This window comes from Ovis canadensis, chromosome 13, assembly GCF_042477335.2.
Source record: "Ovis canadensis isolate MfBH-ARS-UI-01 breed Bighorn chromosome 13, ARS-UI_OviCan_v2, whole genome shotgun sequence".
NCBI classification, from domain to species: Eukaryota; Metazoa; Chordata; class Mammalia; order Artiodactyla; family Bovidae; genus Ovis; species Ovis canadensis.
The window spans coordinates 97,093,720-97,111,719 of NC_091257.1; positions in this window are offsets into that span (position 1 = coordinate 97,093,720).

Genomic DNA, 18,000 nt, shown 5'->3' on the forward strand with positions numbered 1-18,000 from the left:
CTTAAAATCTACTTTTTATCAATTACTATTATTTAAAAATATTTACCTTTATTTATCTGGCTGGGCCAGGCCTTAGTTGCAGCGGGCGCGTCTTCTGCTGTAATGAGTGGACTCTTCCTCTCCTGTGGACTGGCGGCCGGGGCTCAGCGGAAACGGCTCTCTCTGTTCTGTGTGGTGTTGGTTTCCAGCGTTTAGTTTGCAGGTAAACTGGAGTGGCCTGTGCCCAGACGGCCGCGTTCGCATTCTGGCAGGGGGTGGGGGCTCCCCACTCTCCTCGCCAACAGCCATCTGGCACTTGCTCACGTGTTATATGTCAACCGTTTTCTATTGTTTGAAGCAAGTCACAAGGCTGGGCATAACGAGGCTGTGGGGCCCTAGGCTCCATGTCTGAATGAGAGGAGCTGCGAAGAAGGCGTGGCTGTTTTATCCCACTCCTGGGCATCTCTCCGCAGAAAGCCATAATTTGAAAGGACTCATGGACCCCAATATGCACGGCGGTACTATTTACAACAGGCAAACAGGGAAACAGCCTAAATGCCTGTCGACACAGGAATTGATAACGAAACTGTGGTGGGTACATACCGCGGGATATAGGTTTTCTGTTTGTTTAGCTGCTAAGTTGTGTCTGACTCCTTTGTGACCTCCTGGACTGCAGCCTGCCAGGCTCCTCTGTCTATGGCATTTCCCAGGCAAGAACACTAGAATGGGTTGCCGTTTTCCTCTCCAGGGGATCTTCCCGACCTGGGGATCAAACCCACGTCTCCTGCACTGGCAGGAATTCTTTACCACTGAGCCACCTGGGAAGCCCCCGATGGAAGATGACTTAGCCAGAAAAGGAATGAAGCAGTGCCATTTGCAGAGACGTGGATGGACCGTGAGACTGTCACACAGAGTGAAGGGAGTCAGAAAGAGAAAACAAATACCATATAATATCGCTTTTATGTGGAATCTAGAAAAATGGTGGAGATGAACTTATTTGCAAAGCAGAATTAGGGTCACAGTCATAGAGAACAAGCTTATGGTTCCACAGAGGGATGCGAATGGGAAACTGTTACTGACATATATTCGCTATCATGTATAAAATAGTCGGTTAACGAGAACCTACCGTATAACACAGGGAATTCTACGCAGTACGCTGTCGTGACCTGCATGGGACGGAAATCTAAAACAGAGAGGATGTACACGCTCACATGACTGATCCACTTTGCTGTACAGCAAGGAACTAATGCAACATTGTAAAGCAATTATACTCCAGTAAAGTACTTTTTAACATTAAAGTAAAAGGAAGTGTAGCTGTTTTTAATCAACTATAGTCTATTTTATTCTGTTAGCCAATAACATTTTGGTGGGAGCTACGTATGAAATAGAAGCTGTTTTTATGATGTTCTGATCACACTTTGGCTTAGTTATATTTGTCTGAAAGCCAAGTTAGAGTTTTCTTAGACGCCACCATCATGAAACAGGGAGCACATTCTCCTTCCTCTTCATAGCCAGCTAAGCACAGCTGATCATTCCTAATAAACCATATCCGCTCTCTTCCCTGATGAGTTCTGCTAGTCTGTTCTTGTCAGAAAGACACACGAGCAGCAGCTCACCAGGTGGCCAGGTTAATTTTTAATTGTCATGTTTATTCCAGTGAAAAATAGATTTGCCTGATGAGCTGAGAAAAATGAAGGTGATATGAAAATGGTGGGTTGAGTTCTCATGGCGCACGATTTACTGTCTTAGAAGATACACAGCTGTAATGTTGATAAGGGCTTGGGATACAGATACTCTTCCATACCCTGGCAGTGGGACTATAAGTTGACAGCTCTATTTTGGAGAGCACTTCGGAGATTTCTGTGACATCTAGCCATCTACCATATTTTAACAATCTTTTCCAATTTTCTCTAATGGGGCGTTTTGAGGAGTCATTTTCCAAAATGTATGCCAAAGGGTGCTCACTCCAGAAAAAAGGTCATAATTGGTTCCAACAGATGACCAGTCTTATCTGGGAGATGCTTGATCCCCTGGTCGTTCTTTGAAATTTGCACAATCTGTTCACATTTTCAAGGCTCCGGGGAGCTGAGCAGTGGAGAAGCTGTGTAACTGCGTCACTAAGCACATGGAGCCTCCGCAGCTGAAGTCCAGGGTTTTCTCCTTCGCTCCTGAGAGTCCCGTGGACTGCAAGGAGATCCAGCCAGTGCATCCTAAAGGAAATCGACCCTGAATATTCATTGGAAGGACTGCTGCTGAAGCTGAAACTCCAATACTTGGCCACCTGATATGAAGAACTGACTCATTGCAAAAAACTCTGATGCTGGGAAAGATGGAAGGCCAAAGGAGAAGGGGGCAGTGGAGGATGAGATGGTTGGATGGCCTCATCAACTCAATGGACATGAATTGGAGCAAACTCTGGGAAACAGTGAAGGACAGAGGAGCCTGGTGTGCTGTAGTCCATGAGGTCGCAAAGAGTTGTGCGTGACCTAGCAACTAAGCATCAGCAACATTCTCTTTCACACTTCCCAATACACATACCCATACTTCTTACACCACTTCCTACACCCAGTCTCTCAAGCACCCATCTAGGAACCTGCTATATAGAAAGAATATATGCATCAAAACAATGGCTAAATTAGAAGACCTCTGTTAGCCTCTGACTGTGTTTCCTCAGCCTGAGCTAGAATTGTGAGATGTTTTCCCTTCACTTGTACTTTACAATGTGCTAAGTTTTGTCCTCTGTTTAGTCACTCAATTGCTATAGCGTGTAAATTCCAGGACAGTATAAACTGGCATTTGGGTTGGCGAACATTTCTCACTTTCAATGTCAATACTGAAGTTGATTTGTTACAGTTGGACCGTGCAAGTATCACCTAGCATCCTGGAGGGAGGGGCGATAGTTAGCAGACTCCATCGGGCTGTGTGACATCTGCTTGTGGCTAAGCAGATAATGAGTGTTGTAAATGAACAGCGTTTGAGCTAGGTAATTTGTCACCTAGCTAGGCATTTTAAAATGCTCATTATAGAATCTAACGGCTGTGTCTAGCCATGGGATCCTTAATGGGAAGTTTTACTCAGCAACGTCTGGGAAGTCTGAGCACCTCCTGGGTCTTTTTGTTCCAGTCTTGGGAGATCAGTGCTCTAAAAATGCCTGACTCCTCTGCACTGTTTGATTTTCTGTGTGGAAAATATGTGTTGTTGTTCAGTTGCTGTGTCCTGTCCAGCTCTTTGTGACCGCATGGACTACAGCATGCCGGCTCCTCTGTCCTCCACTATCTCCTGGAGTTTGTGCCAATTCACGTCCATTAGTCGGTGATGCTATCTAACCATTTCATCCTGTGCCACCCCCTTCTCCTTTTGCCTTCAATATTTCTGAGCATCCGAGTGTTTTCCAATGAGCTGGCTCTTCGAATCAGGCAGCCAAATTATTGGAACTTCAGCATCAGTCCTTCTGAAGAATATTCAGGGTTGATTTCCTTTAGGATTGACTGGTTTGATTTTGCAGTCCAAGGAACTCTCAAGAGTCTTCTCCAGTACTATGATTCAAAAGCAACAACTCTTCGGCACTCAGCCTTCTTTATGGCCCAGCTCTCACATCTGTATATAACTACTGGAAAAACCATAGCTTTGACAATGCGGACCTTTGTTGGCGAAGTGATGACTTTCTTTTACCTTCCTGAAAAGAAAGCTCTTCTCTGTGAACTCAGGGAAAGGGAGGTGATGCTTCTTGTAGATCAGATTGCCTGTATCTTTGAAACGTGCCAAGGGAACAAGGGCATTCCAAGGGATGCTGTTGTAGTCTAGGCCCTTAACTCTGAAGATCTCTTGCCAAAACCACAACAGAGATGAATATCCACAGGGGTGATGTCAGCCTCTGGCCTTCAGTGACCTTCAGTGACCTTCAGCGGTACACTGGATGAAGTTCTTCAGATGCTGACGAGACGTAAACAGTAAGGAGAGTGGACAGGCCTAAGTTTCATTAGGCATTTTGTGATGAGCAGACTGTGTCATCAGGAATAATTAGTTAAAAATTTTCCATGAGTTAATATTTGGGTCAAAAGTACTTGGGAAATTGTCTAGCTGTTCAGGCGCTCAGTCGTGTCTGAGTCTTTGCGACCCCGTGGACTGTAGCCCACCGGGCTCCTCTGCCTGTGGAATTCTGCAGGCAAGAATACTGGAGTGGGTTGCCATGCCCTTCTCCAGAGGATCTTCTTGACCCAGGGATGAAACCCAGGTGTCCTGCCTTGCAGGCAGTTTCTCTACCGTCTGAGCCACCTCGCCTGGGGCACATAAAATTCGGAGAATAAATGGTTGTAGATCCTTTTTCACCCCCTCTCCAATCTACTGTTTTTTACTTCAATGCCAAAAGGAAGTGGAAGTGAAGATGGATATGTGCACAGTATAGGCATAGGTGTGATGCATGTGTATGAGTGTATTCATGCGTACAAGCAAATCTTTCTTTTTCCTCCAGAGACACCCAGGAAAAGTGAAAAGTATAGCATGGTGGTGTTAAGGGCAGTGTGTATTATCCCTGCTTTTGTTCTGGGAATTGAAACTAATCTTGCTGTTTAAATGCATCACTACAATTGTTTTGATTTAGCCTGGCAGGTATGATTCCTACTCAGAGCCAAATGCTTCCTAGTTGGGATCCCATGAGCTCGCCAAATTCCTTCGTCTCTTCCTGTCAGACTCGTTGGCCCTCCTTACACTGTTGTGCTTTCCTGTAATATCTTAAATATAGTAACCATAAATTCTGCTACTGTTTATCTCCCCCAAATTGAAGCCAGGAAGCCACGGACTAGTCATTCATCATGGGCTTTGGCTCAGTGACTTGAAACTGGAAGCATAAGAGAAACAGGAGCGCGGGTTGTGCAGAGGCGGCCAGATGCCCAGAGGTTGAGTGAAACTGACTAAAGGAGAAAGAAGTCGCACCTCATCTGTGTAGAAATTCTGCAGAGATAATTTGCTTTTTAAAAGTAGCTTCTTTTCCACTGAGACTTCTATTTTGAAAATGTATTATGGATGCTTTTTCATCTGTTGATCTGCTAAATCTTCATTTAACAATCATAAAATGGTGTTTAGTGGCAATAAGACTGTTGCTTTCTCTAATAGAGTTATTTTAATTGACGAGGATTCTGTAAATATGTTCTAATGCCAGTAACTTGGTCTTTGAAAGTGGGGTTGTTAAACTAATGGATAAGTAACAAACCTGAATTTGCCAGCAAACATTATTTTTAGACAGAAAAAGCCTTCTTGAGAATGAAGCCAATCCCAGCAAAGCAGAACTTGCAGATGACAATACTCGCTCACGTGATCAGAGCCTCTGGATACAGCTATACCTGCAGATTGATAACACTTGCTCATATGACTGAAGCCTCTGGATACAGCTATACCTGCCTGCAGATTGATAACACTCGCTCACATGATCGGAGCCTCTGGATACAGCTATACCTGCAGACTGATAATACTCACTCACATGATCGAAGCCTCTGGATACAGCTATACCTGCCTGCAGACTGATAATACTCGCTCACATGATTGGAGCCTCTGGATACAGCTATACCTGCAGATTGATAATACTCGCTCACATAATCGAAGTCTCTGGATACAGCTATACCTGCCTGCAGACTGATAACACTCGCTCACATGATTGAAGCCTCTGGATACAGCTATACCTGCAGACTGATAGTACTCGCTCACATGATCGGAGCCTCTGGATACAGCTATACCTGCAGATTGATAACACTTGCTCACATGACTGAAGCCTCTGGATACAGCTATACCTGCAGATTGATAATACTTGCTCACATAATTGAAGCCTCTGGATACAGCTATACCTGAAGCTGACTATTTCTCACCACATGAGCCAATATATTCCAGTTTTTTCTTAGGCAGTTTTGAGCCAGATTTCTGTTACTTGCCATCAAGAGTTCTTATTAATGTATTTCCCCAACACATAACCTGCTTTTGTCATTTTTCACACTGCAGTTATCTAATTCAGTCAAGAAAGTGAAATTTCCAGGGGAAGAACGATGTTGCCTATGTGTCCTTCCATTATTTAAAAGATCCACCTGGAGTTTATTTTAAATAATAGACATATCTTTCATTAATAATTAAAATAACACTGTATGCTTTCAGCATTTTGTATGCAAGCAGACCAAGACTGTTACTTAGTACAGCTGGTGAATCTGTCCATTTACTTACTATTTTCGCTGTTTCCCTCCCTACCTGTTTTCCTAAGACACTGTCATATTACAGCAAAGATTTAAAATACAAGGGTGAAGAAAAATAGCAAAACCTAAAAGCCTGTGGTAAGATGAAGCCAGAAGAAATGCAAAAAAAGCCCTAGAACATACTGATCTATATTCTTACTCAACTATTATTATTGATCTATATCCTTACGAAAATTTGTAGCTGAGGCTCTGAGCTTCCAGCAGGTAATGAGAAAACTGAAACAGATTACTGACCTTCGTTTAAAAATTATCCAGTGTGTTCAGGAATTTTTATATATCTTTTTTCTAGTAGAGAATGCAAAAATTTTCACTTAAATGCTGTGTTTCTCATAAAGATGAGAAGGTGGTATCATAAATCCAGTTCAGCGCACACAGGCATTTAAGTGAGATTTTCTGTATTCTCTTAATGGAACGTGATAGGGTCCCACAGCCCCTCTTCTGCTGACTTCTTGAAAATACCTTGAAGAACAGGTGGACAAACTGGGATTCAGGCATGTCTTTCCTGAATATTATTACTCTTGGCACTTTTAAAATAAATAAGTTTGTAACAGGCTGTAATCTACACTTCCTTTGTGACCCCAGGGACTGTGACCCACCAGGCTCCTCTGTCTGTGGGATTTCCCAGGAAAAATACTGGAGTGGGGTACCATTTCCTCCTCCAAGAGATCTTCCCAACCCAGAGATCTAACCTGGGTCTCCTGCACTGCAGGCAGATTCTTTACTGTAGGAGCCACATTTATACAAAATGGCACCTTTTAATAAATCAGTTTGTAACAGGCTGTAATCCACGCTTCCTCAAAGCCTTGACTATACTTAAACTCTATGGGTAACCTGTCTTCCCAAGTTCTAGCAGACCCTGTAGTTGTAGAACCGATTGAAAAGTTCTCACGGGGATTTAATGTCCTTGGAGGCTAGACCAACATCTGCTGCGTGTCTCGGTGCTCCGGAAGTCATCTCGCAAAAGGTTAAAGCTTGAAGATAATCCAAGCTCTGCAGGCTAATTTACTCATTGCCGATGTTATTAGAGAGGCCATGAGCAAGGAGCCATGAGGTCAGGTGACAGCGGAGAGGCGAGGCGAGATAGTTATCGAATGTCCTAAGCACGTTTTATGCATCCCTTGTTTTCTTCTCTGAGAGCTGAGGAAAGGAAGCGCGGTTGTCTGTAAACACCTCCTACAGGACCCTCCTCGGTGTGCCCCATACTGTCCATCGCATCCCTGGGGGTTGCTCCTAGCTGCAAGTCCCTGCTCTCTGGCCAACGTCTTCCCCTTGTCCCAGCCTCCAACCCCCAGCAGCCAGCATTCTACTCTCTGTGCTGGTGGTGGTTTTAAGATTCTGCATATAAGTGGTATCACACAATACTTTTCTTTCTCTGTCTCACTTATTTCACTCAGCATAAAGCTGTCAAGTTCCATCCATGTTGTTGCAAATGGAAGAATTTCCTCTTTCTCATAGCTGAATACTATTCATATCTCTATATATACACTCTTGAGAGTCCCTTGGACAGCAAGGAGATCAGACCAATCAATCCTAAAGGAAATCAACCCTGAATATTCATTGGAAGAACTGATGCTGAAGTTCCAATACTTTGGCCACCTGATGCAAAGAGCTGACTTGTTGGAAAAGACCCTGATGCTGGGAAAGATTGAAGGCAGGAGGAGAAAGGGATGGCAGAGGATGAGATGGTTAGATGGCATCCCCGACTCTATGGACATGAACTTGAGCAATCTCTGGGAGATACTGAAGGACAGGGAAGCCTGTTGTGCTGCAGACCAGGAGGCTGTAGAGTTGGGCACAACCTAGCAAATGAACAACAACGGCAACATATTATCCATCATCTGCTCATGGATCCACTTAGTGGTTTCCATATCTCTGTTGTGATTAATGCTGCAGTGAAGAGGGAGTGCAGAGACCTCTCTGAGACACTGACTGTGTGTCCTGTGGGTTTAGTCATTGGTATCCTTGGGGACTAGTTCCAGAACCCTCAAGGATACAGATCTGAAGATGCCCAAGATCCTTACAGTCAGCCCTCCGTATCCACGGGTTCTTGGTGCAGAGGGAGGCTGTACACCTAGGTCTAGACTGGTTTCCATAGCAGCTGTACAAGTTGACTGCCAGGGTCCTGCCCCGGTGGATCCAGAGTAATTCAAAGGGGAGACGGCATGGCGAGGAAAACTTATTTATTTAGAAATATAAAGAGAGATTAGGAAGAAATAGTGTAGTAGGAAAATTTAGTGGAGAAAGAGGCTGAATAACTTGGTTTACGTGGAAAACCAATAAAGTTCCAAGACAAGGAACTTGCACCATCTACGTTAGGCCACCGGCGTCCTCTTGAATAGCGGGGGATGCCCCGCCTTGGGCTCCCTCTCACGTGGATCTTAAAAGCCGGGGCAAGTAAGTAGACATGGCGAGCCTCCACGCCCCAGATGGGAATTCAGCCAGAAAATAGAGTAAGAAAAGACACGGGGGAAACCAGTCCAGTGACTGGCCCATCCTCTATTGTCTGGAAAGACCTTATATACTTTTGATTTTACATAGAGATCAATGGATAATACAAAATTATGCAGCATCAGCAGCCCTGACTCTTATCAAGACCAGGCTTTCTCTCTGCATACTTAGTCGTATACACAAGTCTTAGGTGATTTACATCATCTTCTGGCCAGAAGGCCAATTAACATTTTACGGCCCTTTTCTGATAAGGATTTGTCAACCAGAAGACTTATTTGTCTTAAAAGTGTTGATCTTCCCAAAGTCTGGTGCCACTCTCAGAAAGCACTAAATAAAGTTACGTTCTTACATAGCAAAGACACAGCAATTTATAACAAGTAAAAGGAGTACAGTGATTTATAACAAAGAGAAAAGTAATTAACTCAAAAGTCTAGTGTTGCTAACATCAAAACTACTATATTCCCTTTTCTTTATACCAATTACATTGATTAATATCCTTCAGGTGCCTAAAAGATAAAGAATATGGAGGCCTGGCAGCAGTCATTGAGTCAACAGTGAAAACCCATCACCAATATAATTTTTAGCTCTTTAGAAAAGGTTCTGTATCTTTAAGATGCTTTAAGCTTTGTGCCTCTCGCGGTTGGGGGGCTGTAAGCAATTCACAAATTGTAAAAGTCTGGGGGAACCTGTCAGGCAAGTTAGAGAGCCATCAAAGGGGTTTGAGCTGAAACATTCCTTTCCTATGCAGGAGACTGAAGCCCTGAGTTAACTTTTTTCCAGAGAATGTCAGAAGAGTGGAAAGCACAGTAGGATAAAGCAGGCAGACTCTGGTTTTGGGGGGTAGATGTTCAGGAAAACCCAGGGGGAATCCCTGAAGCCAGATCACACCTTTGCATTTTGTCGGGCTTCCTTCCTCATGACCTTTGCAATGGGCAGGATTCCTCACGCTGGCTCCCGGCAGTTGACATCCCCCCAAGAGTGCACAGAGGTTCTCTTCTCTCCACACGCTCTCCAGCACTTGTTATCTCCTCTTTTTGATAGCAGCCATTCTAACAGGAGTGAGGTGATATCTCATTGTGGCTTCGACTGGCATTTTCCTGATGATTAGTGATGTTGAGCATTTTTTCATGTACTGGTTGCTATTTGGGGGTCTTCTTTGGAAAAATGTCTGCTCAGGGGCTGTGCCCACTTTTAACTGGGTGGGGCTCCACTGCCCCTTCGTTGCCGCTGCTGTTGTTTTGCTATGCTGTAGCATTTAGTAGTATGAGTTCCTTATATCTTTCGGATATTAACTGCTCATCCCATAGATGGCTTGCAGATATGTTCCCCCACTCTGCATGTTGCCTTTTCGTTTTGTTGCTTCCCTTCTTTGCTGAGCGGAAGCCTTTAGTTTGTCATATCCCACTTGTTTATTTTTGCGTGGTTGTTTGCACTTTCAGTGTGATATCCAAAACAGGCGTTGCCAAAACCAACAGCAAGATTTCTCCTTATCTTTTTTGTAGGTGTTTTGCAGTTTTAAGTCCTATATTTAACTCTTTAATCCATTTTGAGCTAACTTTTGTGAGTGGTGTAAAATAGGAGACCAGTTTCTTTCTTCTATATGTGATTATCCTGTTTTCTCACTCATTGGAGACATTGGTCTTGCCTCAGTGAATATTCTTGGCTCCTGTGTCAAATATAAATTGCCTGTATATGCATGGATTTGTTTCTGAGCTCTCAATTCTGCTGCATTGGTCTGTCATAGTTTTGCAGTGTACTTTGAAATGGGGAATTACGATGCCTCTAGCTTTGTTCTTCTTTATCGGAATTGCTTTGGCTTTTTGGGGTCTTTTCTGGTTTCATAGGCATTTTAGGATGACTTTTCTATTTCTGTGAAAACATGCCATTGGAATATTGATGGAAATTGCATTGAATCAGTAGACAGCTTTGGGTATCGTAAATCTTTTAACAGTGTTAACTCTGCTCTATGAACACGGGGTATCTCTCCATTTGTTTGTTTTCTTTAATTTCTTTAATCAAATTCTTACGGTTTTCAGTGTACAGGTCTTTTACCTACTTGGTTAAATTTATTCCTAAGTCAAGTTTATTTCTAAGTTTTTGATGCTGCCACAAAGGGAATTTTTAAAGTTCTTTTTCAGATATTTTCTTGTTAGTGAATAGAAATACAGTTGACTTCTCCATGTTCACTGTCTCATCCTCTGTCGTCCCCTTCTCCTCCTGCCCTCGATCTTTCCCAGCATCAGGGTCTTTTCCAGTGAGCTGGCTCTTTGCATCAGGTGGCCAAAGTAGTGAAACTTCAGCATCAGTCCTTCCAGTGAATATTCAGGGCTGATTTCCTTTAAGATTTACTGGTTTGATCTCCTTGTTGTCCAGGGGACTCTCAAGAGTTTTCTCCAGCACCATAGTTTGAAAGCAGCTCTTTGGTGCTCAGGCTTCTTTATGGTCCAGCTCTCACATCCGTACATGACCACTGGGAAAACCACAGCTTTGACTAGACAGACCTTTGTCAGCAAAGTGATGTCTCTGCTTTTTAATATGCTGTCTATGTTGGTCATAGCTTTTCTCCTAAGGAGCAAGCATTTTTAAATTTCATGGCTACAGTCACCATCTGCAGCGATTTTGGGTCCCAAGAAAGTAAAATCTATCCCTGTTTCCTTTTTTCCCCCATCTACTTGCCATGAAGTGATGGGACCAGATGCCATGATCTTAGTTTTTTGAATGTTGAGTTTTAAGCCACTCTCCTCTCTCAGCTTCATCAAGAGACTCTTCAGTTCCTCTTCGCTTTCTGCCATAAGGGTGGTGTCATCTGCATTATCTGAGATTAGTGATATTTCTTCTGGCAATTTTGATTCCAGCTTGTGCTTCATCCAGCCTGCCATTTCTCATGATGTACTCTGCAAGTAAGTTAAATAAACAGGGTGACAATATAAGACCTTGATGTACTCCTTTCCCAATTTGGAACCGGTCTGTTGTTCCATGTCTGGATCTAACTGTTGCTTCTTGACCTGCATACAGGTTTCTTAGGAGGCAGGTAAGGTGGGCTGATATTCCCATCTCTTTCAGAATTTTCCACAGTTTGTTGTGATCCACACAGTCAAAGGTTTTAGCATAGTCAATAAAGCAGAAATAGATGTTCTTCTGAAATTCTGTAGCTTTTTCTATGACCCAACAGATACTGGCAATTTGAAATTTGGTTCCTCTGCCTTTCCTAAATCCAGCTTGTATATCAGGAAGTTCTTGGTTTACATACTGTTGAAGCCTAGCTTGGAGAATTTTGAGCATTACCTTGCTAGCATATGAAATGAGTGCAATTGTGCGGATAGTTTGAACATTCCTTGGCATTGCCCTTCTTTGGGATTGGAATGAAAACTGACCTTTTCCAGTCCTGTGGCCACTGCTGAGTTTTCCAAATTTGCTGGCATATTGAGTGCAGCACTTTCACAGCATCATCTTTCAGGATTTAAAATAGTTCAGCTGGAATTCCATCACCTCCACTAGCTTTGTTTGTAGTGATGCTTCGTAAGGCCCACTGAGTTCACACTTTAGAATGTCTGGCTCTAGATGAGTAACCACATTGTGGTTATCTGGGTCATTTAGAACTTTTTTGTACAGTTCTGTCTAATCTTGCCCCCTCTTCTTAATCTCTTCTGCTTCTTTTAAGGTCCTTGCTGTTTCTGTCCTTTATTGAGCCCATTTTGCATGAAATATTCCCTTGGAATCTCCAATTTTCTAGTCTTTCCTATTATATTTTTTTTCCTATTTCTTTGCATTGTTCACTTAAGAAGGCTTTTTATCTCTTCTTGCTGTTCTCTAAACTCTGCATTCAGTTGGATGTATCTATCTCTTTCTCTTTTGCCTTTTGTTTCTCTTATTTTCTCAGCTGTTTGTAAGGCCTCCTCAGACAACCACTTTGCCTTCTTGCATTTCTTTTTCTTAGGGTGGGTTTGCTCACCACCTCCTGTACAGTCTTATGAACCTCCATCCATAGTTCTTCAGGCATTGTGTCTACCAGATCTAATCCCTTGAATCTATTCATCACCTCCACTGTATAATCATGGGGGATTGGATTTAGGTCATACCCGAATGGCATAGTGGTTTTCTTTACTTTCTTCAATTTGAGCCTAATTTTGCAATAAGGAACTGATGGTCTGAGCTGCAGTCAGCTCCCGGTCTTGTTTCTGCTGACTGTACAGAGCTTCTCCATCTTTGGCCACAAAGAACACGATCTGTCTGATTTTGGTGTTGACCATCTGGTGACGTCCATGTGTAGAGCTGTCTCTTGCTGGAAGAGGGTGTTTGCTGTGACCAGTGTGTTCTGTTGCCAAAACTCTGTTAGCCTTTGCCCTGCTTTGTTTTGTACTCCAAGGCCAAACTTGCCTGTCACCCCAGGCATCTCTTGACTTTCTACGTTTGCATCCCAGTCCCCTATGATGAAAAGGACATATATTTTGGGTGTTAGTTCTAGAAGGTCTTGTAGGTCTTTACAGAATCATTCTACTTCAGCTTCTTTGACGTTAGTGGTTGGGGCATAGACTTGGATAACTGTGATATTGAATGGCTTGCCTTGGAAATGAACTGATATCATTCTTTCATTTTTGAGATTGACCCAAGTTCTGCATTTTGGACTCTTTTGTTGACTATGAGGGCTACTCCTTTTCTTCTAAGGGATTCCTGCCCGCAGTCATAGATATAATGGTCATCTGAGTTAAATTCACCCATTCCAGTCCATTTTAGTTCACTGATTCCTAGAATGTGGATGTTCACTCTTGCCATCTCCTGTTTGACCACTTCCAATTTGCCTTGATTCATGGACCTAACATTCCAGGTTCTCATGCAATATCATTCTAATTTACAGCATTGGCCTTTACTTTCACCACCAGACACATTCGTAGCGGGACGTCATTTCAGCTTTGGCTCCATCTCTTCATTCTTTCTGGAGCTATTTCTCCACTCTTCTCCACTAGCATGATGGAAACCTACCTACCTGGGTGGCTCATCTTTCAGTGTCCTATCATTTTGCCTTTTCATACTGTTCATGGGGTTCTCAGGGCAAGAATACTGAAGTGGTTTGCCATTCCCTTCTTCAGTGGACCACATTTGGTCAGGCCCCGCCCAGCAGAAGCAGGCCTTCAGCTGCTCCACATAGCTGCAGGACATGCCTGGGGCCCTGGTTGTCCACTGCTGGCCCTCGTGAGTATGTGAACCTTCACCAGGTGCTGAGTATCAGTCCGTGTGCCACTTGGGGGCCTGGGCAGAGGTCCTGCTGGAGTTGTTGGCTGATGCCGATGGGTGCTGAAGGATGCCCAGGAGTGGATGGCCTCCTGGCCTCTCTGTGGCCACTGGCTGCCAGGAGGCTACTCCACTGCCCCACAGTCTAGAGATGCAAAGGGCTCCCTGGCCTGACTGTGGCCGCTGGCCACCCAGGTTGTTAGGATAAGGTATTTTAGAGGGGTTACACTTTGTTGACAGAACTCAAGGAGGATATGAGACAAAGAATTGCAATTTAAATTTGGAAATGATATTTTTAGGCCAAGGCTAAACAAAGGATTGGAAAAGGAAGGATATCAGGGAATTATAAAGCAGAAAGAGATTGGATCAGAGCTCTTGACTTTAAAAGCCAAAATCAAATGTGCTGCTGCTACTGCTGCTATGTCACGTCCAACTCTGTGCGACCCCATAGATGGCAGCCCGCCAGGCTTCCCTGTCCCTGGGATTCTCCAGGCAAGAGTACTGGAATGGGGTGCCATTGCCTTCTCCAATGCATGAAAGTGAAAAGTGAAAGTGAAATATAAAGTTTTGAAAATAATTCAGATAAAGGTAAACTTTTTGACTTGAAATATCTAAATTGTATTCTCTTTCCAATTTGTAAGTACTCAACTCTGTAATGATAACTGAATCTGATAGGATGCAAATATTCATTTTAACTTTCATAAAGTTGCTTTTATAGACAGAAGAAATGATGACATAATCGAATCACTTCTTTTGCTTCTTTTTCTTAGCATCTGTTTAGAACTATATAAGAATTTTGTCAAGAGGAACATATTAATCCAATTAATTTTCTAGTTCTGTGGGACTTTTTTCTCCTTCAAGAGAAAATGCATATATCCACTTAGTGTGGATCTATTGTGACAAATTTGCATTTATCCTTTGTTCACAGCTCACAGCAGGAAAATGCTATCAGGTATTAACCACACTTGTACTTCCAATAAAGCATAATTTTAATGTCTTGCAATTTGAAGACTTAAAAAAGAAATCACACCAAAGCAAATGATTCCTTTCAGAAGCCAGTAATAGAACGTGCCATGAAGGTCAAAATTATCTAGGAAGGAGAGGGCTAATTCATGTGTGTAAATGAAAAGTGGGCTGTGGGTTAATACTTCGGCTTAGTGAAATATTGACTTTTGACTCCTGGGTTTTTATAGATTATTAAATAAATCAGCCTAGAGAATGATTTACTTTGTCCACACCATGCTTGGGAAGCAGCACAGCAGCCAAGCCTAACTTTTCAGTATCAATCAAAGCTATAGATTTTCATTTGACTATCTTGAAGTGCTTGAAAAACAATATTCTTAAATTCTTGAGATTGTGGCTATGCTTTACTGAGCAACCAGCATGCGGCCCATATTACACAGAAGGCATGTGCCTCTCTCCTACGATGCTTACAGCATGTTAGTTATTTACTGCTTGGCTTCCCTGGTGGCTCAAATGGTAAAGAATCTGCTTGCAATGAAGGAGACCTGGGTTCAGTCCTTGAGTTGGGAAGATCCCCTGGAGAAGGAAATGGCAACCCACTCCAGTATTCTTGCCTGGACAATCCTATGGAGATAGGAGCCTGGCAGGCTACAGTCCATGGGGTTGCAGAGTTGAAGATGACTGAGGGACTAACACTTTCACTTTCAACAGATTACTCCAACATGGCTGAAAATGAACATTTCTTATCTCACGTGGTCTCTTGAGTCAGGAATTCTGGAGCAGCTTAGCTGGTGGTTCTGGTTGGGAGTCTCTCTTGAAGTTGTACTCATGATGCCAGCTGGGACCGCATTATCTGAAGGCTTGACCGGGGTGGAAGGTCCATTCCCCAGAAGGTTCGTTTATGTGGTGCTTGCTGTTGGCAGGAGGACTGAGTTCCTCAATGCAAGGACCTTCCGCAAGCTGCTTAAGTGTTCTTGCCATGTTACAGCCAGCTTCCTCCAGATCCCGTGATCCAAGACAGCAGAATAGCAGCCAAATGCTTCTTATGACCACACGTTGGAAGGCACACTCTGTCTTTCCTGCAGTATCATGGTTAGCCCTAGCCAGTGACAGAGGAGACGCTATTCTAGAGGGTGGGAATCACTGAGGACTAGCTTGGAGGCTGGCTTCCACATGTTTCTTGTGAAGTGAATTGTATGGCATATTACAATTTTGAGATCCTTACATTTGAAATAAATAGAATAAAAAAGAAATATGGCATTTAGGTATCTAAGAAGAAGCTTGTCGCTATCAAATCGCTTTTAATCGTCCTTGAAATGAACCAACCCTCAGCCTAGTAGAAACCATTGTTGTTCAGTCACTCAGTCATGTCTGACTCTTTGGGATCCCACGGACTGCAGCACACCAGGCTTCCCGGTCCCTCACCATCTCCCAGAGTTTGCTCAAACTCATATCTATTGAGTTGGTGATGCCATCCAACAGTCTCATCCTCTGTTGTCCCCTTCTCTTGCCCTTGATCTTTCTCAACATCAGGGTCTTTTCCAATGAGTCACCTCTTTGCATCAGGTGGCCAAAGTATTGGAGCTTCAGCATCAGTCCTTCCAATGAATATTCAGGGTTGACTTCATTTAGGATTGACTTGTTTGATCTCCTTTCTGTTCAAGGGACTCTCAAGAGTCTTCAGATGTGAGAGTTGAACCATATAGAAGGCTGAGCACCAAAGAATTGATGCTTTCAAACTGTGATGCTGGAGAAGACTCTTGAATAGAAACCATTACTAGTTATAAATAAGTAGTGTGCTAGCTCAGAAAATCAAGTATGTAGTTCTGGCAGGGAGAATAAGACAGAAAACAAATCTCTCCAGTTTTCTCTGGAATCCATCGGCAATTGCATTCTCTTCTGCATTCTCAGTTGGCACATATCCAGGAAGCTCTTTGATTTTCTAGAGAGATGGTAGATCATTGCTATTGTTTGTTATGGACTATCTCAAAATTTTCCTACATTTAATATTTGAAAGTATATTTTCTGAAGCATCAAATATGAAATTTGTTGAATTATCTGTAACTTGTACAACCGGTACATGGAACCAATAGGTGTGGACGTGATCAAAAGATGCAGTCATTCAGGGGCCATGCATCTTTTCATTTGCCGCTGTAATAAATCCTCTAGTACCTTAGTTTGGATTAATTAAATCTAGAATCGTAAGTGTGTGTGTGCTCAGTTGTATTGACTCTTTGCAGCCCTGTGGACTGTAGCCCGCCAGGTTGTTCTGTCCATGGAATTTTCAGAATCATACGACTCTGTTTCAAATTAAAAGATCTTGGGCAAATCATTCAAACATTTTCACGCCTCTACTTTCTTGTATATGATGTTCATTCACAAACATTTATTGATGCCTGCTGCTGCTGGGCTTCCCAGGTGGCTCTAGTGATTAAAAAAACAAAAAAACAAAAAAACCCCCGCCTGCCAGTGCAGGAGATGTAAGAGACCTGGGTTCAGTCCCTGGGTCAGGAAGATCCCCTGGAGGAGGGCAAGGCAACCCACTCCAGTATTCTTGCCTGGAGAATCCCATGGACGCAGGAGCCTGGCGGGCTAGAGTCCATGGGATCGAGACTTAGCATGCATGCTGCTGCTTATGTTTATTCACTAAGCTGTGTCTGACTCTTTGTGACCCCATAGGCTATAGCCCACCAGGCTCCTTTGTCCATGAGATTTTCCAAGCAAGTATGCTGCAGTGGGCTGCCATTTCCTTCTCCAGAGATCCTCCCAGCTGGGGAACTGAACCCATGTGCACTGCATCGGCAGGCGGCTTCTTCACCGCTGAGCCACCTGGGGAGCCCTCTACTGATGCCTGCGTGGCTCCTGCTGTTCTAGAAAGTGGGGATGCAGAGGCTGACTGAGAGAGCCAAGGTCCCTTCTCTCATGACCTTTCCATTTGAGTAGGGGACACATGAAATAAATGCATGGGAATGCCACATGGCAGATGATAGGCGCTCTGAGAAAAGACCAACAGGGCTCAGCTGTGTCACTTCGGGTCAGAAGTCAGCGAGCCCTGCCCTGCTGTGAGCAGCTCTGAAGGAGGGGTGACGTGGAAGTGGGCAGAGGCCTGGAGGGAGTGTGTTTAAGGCAGAGGGCCTGGAGGTGCCGT